Source organism: Leopardus geoffroyi, chromosome A1 (genome assembly GCF_018350155.1).
Source record: "Leopardus geoffroyi isolate Oge1 chromosome A1, O.geoffroyi_Oge1_pat1.0, whole genome shotgun sequence".
NCBI classification, from domain to species: domain Eukaryota; kingdom Metazoa; phylum Chordata; class Mammalia; order Carnivora; family Felidae; genus Leopardus; species Leopardus geoffroyi.
The window spans coordinates 139,337,772-139,341,533 of NC_059326.1; the positions used below are offsets into that span (position 1 = coordinate 139,337,772).

The window sequence follows — 3,762 nt, forward strand, 5'->3', positions numbered from 1 at the left end:
AACTAATAATCAGCAAAGTAGACTAGACCTGACGAAGAAAAAACACAAACATGCTTAATATTTTTCAGGCTTGACAGCATTGTTGAATTATGAATCTCTAGGGAAAACAGAAATGATCTCTTACCTAAATATAAGACTTATTAGCAATAGTTTGCTACCAGTTGCCAGACAGCTGAAAAACTGATTCTCAGGGATTAACACCAGCAAACTGACAAAAAATATATTTCCATAAATATTCTAAGAAAATTAAAGGAAAAAAGAGTAGAAGAAAAGGATAGTAAAGGAAACAAATACAAAACAATGATATCGTTTGAAAGCTGTTAATTGGATTCTGCTTGCAAACTTCTTTTTGAGTTGCTTAAAAGAAAAAAAAATTAATAAGACCCTGAGAAGCATCTACCAGCATCTAAAAGCTCTAGCAGCTAATCTCTTAATTAAACATAGCAATGATCATTTTAAATACTTGCACTATTTTTATACAAATAATATGTAGGTATTAGAGAATAGGCTTAAAAAATTACTTATAATTTCACCATCCAGAGAACGGTGAAATTCACCTAACAGAGAATCCATTAGGATTTGGATGCATATCTTTTCAGAGTGCTTCAAGGAGGAGGAGGAGAAATAGAATGAAATTGGAAGTATCAAGATGCAGTTTGATATTTTTAGTGTGTGTGTGTGTGTGTGTGTGTGTGTGTGTGTGTGTGTGCTGAGTTGCCATGAATAATGCACCTCCTATTCTGAGTTGTGGGAAAAAGTGTATAAATGTCAAGGTAGTAGAATTAAATCTTACAGAACAAAGATTAAGTGGAGAGGGGGTCCCACCTCCAGATAATAATATTCTCCAATCTAAAGGGGAATAAGAAAGGGGAAAAGCATCGCATCCAATCAAAACCTAGCACATGATCTGACACTATGCTTAGACTGCCTGGCTAATGGAGATGCATTGACCTGCTGGATACATCATTAACACTTTAGAGGCTCATCACATGTCCTCCTCATAAAAGAGCTGTACTCCTTTAAAATGCTTCTGATGCTTCCCTGCATGGCCCAGTAGTAGTTGAAAGAATATACTTCTTCTGGCTGGTTTGTCTATGCCTTGCAGCCTTGACTACAAACTTCCCCAGGTTTAAGGGGTTGGTTGGATGAACTACCGCATTGGGCCAAACTTGGAGCCAGGGGTTCTCGGTTAAACTAAATCATAGCAAGATCTACAATGCTGTGGAGGAAGAAGACTGCCAGTGGTTTGGAAGAAAATCCAGTGTGCTATTGAAATGCACAGGGCAGTGGTACGATGTGCTGTCTGGTTGGGCTGTAGAATCACTACCATCAAACACAAAAACAGGCATGCTAGAGGGGAGAGGGCAGGGTGAGTACGAGCCAGTCATTGAGTGAAAGCCAGCCATGTGTCAGCCACCGAATCCTGGGAGGATCACATGTTGCAAGCACTGAAAGCCTAAGCCCATGTGAGAAAAACAAGATGGCAGAGTTCTCACACACACACAACTGTGAAATCCATCACTGTCCTGTAGGGGAGTTCAAGTTTGGTCTTTATTTTAAGTTATTCATTGAAAAAAAAAAAAATGGCAGAGATCTGTTGGTTGAATTACTCCTTTCTGCCCATGGATGCCGCTGAGGAAGCATCGTTAAAGTTTCCCCTCTCACCGCCGTCATGTCTAAGCCAGAGCCTCCCAAAGAGGCTGAACACATGCAGAAGCTTTTCATCGGAGTTTGAGCTTTGAAACAATGGATGGAGTCTGAGAGCCATTCTGAGCAATGGGGAACGCTCACGGACTATGTGGTAGTGAGAGACCCAAATGCCGAGTGCTCCAGAGGCTTTGGGTTTGTCATCTAAGCCACTGTGGAGGAGGTGGGGGCAGTGTGAATGCAAGGCCACGCAAGGTGGATGGAAGAGTTGTGGCACCAAAGGGGGCTGTCTCGAGAGAAGAGTCTCAAAGACCTGGTGCCCACTTAACTGTGAAAAAGATCTTTGTTGGTGGCATTAAAGAAGGCGCTGAAGAACATTACCTAAGGGATTATTTTATTTATTTATTTATTTATTTATTTATTTATTTATTTTAACGTTTATTTATTTTTGAGACAGAGAGAGAGAGAGCATGAACAGGGGAGGGTCAGAGAAAGAGGGAGACACAGAATCCGAAACAGGCTCCAGGCTCCGAGCTGTCACCACAGAACCCGACGCGGGGCTCGAACCCACGGACCGCGAGATCATGACCTGAGCCAAAGTCGGACGCTTAACCAACTGAGCCACCCAGGCGCCCCCCTAAGGGATTATTTTAAACAGTATGGGAAAACTGAAGTGACTGAAGTCATGACTGTTCGAGGCAGTGGCAAAAAGACAGGCTTTGGTTTTGAAACTTTTGATGATCGTGACTCTGTAGAACAGCGTGTCATTCAGAAGTACCATACTGTGAATGGCCACAACTGTGAAGTGAGGAAAGCCCTCGCTGAGCAAGAGATGGCTGGTGCTTCATCCAGCCAAAGAGGTCGAAGTGGTTCTGGAAACTTTGGTGGTGGATCCGGTGGCAGTGGGGTGGCTATGATAGGTAATGATGGGAACAACCTTGGGGGTGGCGGGATTTACAGTGATTTTGGCAACTACCACAATCAATCTTCAAATTTTGGACCCATGAAAGGAGGAGATTTGGAGGCAAAAGCCCTGGCCCCTACGGTGGTGGAGGCCAATACTTTGCTAAACCACAAAACCAAGGTGGCTATAATGGTTCCAGCAGTAACAGTAGCTATGGCAGTGGCAGAAGGTTTTAATTACGGCCAGGAAACAAAGCTTAGCAGGAGAGGAGGGCAAGAGAAGCGACAAGGACGCTACAGGTTACAACAGATTTGTGAACTCAGCCAAGAATGGTGGTGGCAGGGCCTAGCTGCCACAAAGAAGACATGTTTTAGACAATACTCATGTGCATGGGCATAAATCTCGAGGACTGTATTTGTGACTAATAATGCTTCTTTTTTTTTAATGTTTATTTTTGAGAGAGAGAGAGAGAGAGAGCAGGGGAGGTACAGGGACAGAAGGGGACAGACGATCTGAAGTGGACTCTGTGCAGACAGCAGAGAGCCCGATGCGAGGCTCAAACTCATAGAACCATGAGATCATGACCTGAGCTGAAGTCAGACGCTTAACTGACTGAGCCACCCAGGCTCTCCTGTATTTGTGACTAATTGTAACAGGTTATTTTAGTTTCTGTTCTGTGGAAAGTGTAAAGCATTCCAACTAAGGTTTTTTAAATTTAAAAAATTTTTTATGTTAGAGAGAGAGAACGTGAGTCGGGGAGAGGGATAGAGGGAGAAGAGAGAGAGAGAGAGAGAGAGAGAGAGAGAGAGAGAGAGAATCTCAAGCAGCCTCCAGGCTCAGTGTGGAGCCCAATGTGGGGCTTGATCCTACAACACTGGGATCATGACCTAGTCTGAAATCAAGAGTCAGACGCTCAATCGACTGAGCCACCCAGGTGTCCCTCCAAGGAAGGGTTTTAATGTTTTTGTTTTTTGTTTTTTTTTTTTTGCACCCATGCTGTTGATTGTTAAATAGTCTAATCATTACACTGAATAAATTGTGTCTTTTTAAGCCAGGTCACGATCTCGCGGTCCGTGAGTTCGAGCCCCGCGTCAGGCTCTGGGCTGATGGCTCAGAGCCTGGAGCCTGTTTCCGATTCTGTGTCTCCCTCTCTCTCTGCCCCTCCCCCGTTCATGCTTTGTCTCTCTCTGTCCCAAAAATAAATACACGTT

The 3,762-nt window shown here is 43.7% G+C and overlaps 1 pseudogene; it reads left to right on the forward strand.

Moving 5' to 3' along the window:
* Positions 1–1,548: 1,548 nt before the first annotated feature.
* On the forward strand, positions 1,549–2,940 carry LOC123606847 (annotated as a pseudogene).
* Positions 2,941–3,762: the final 822 nt, after the last annotated feature.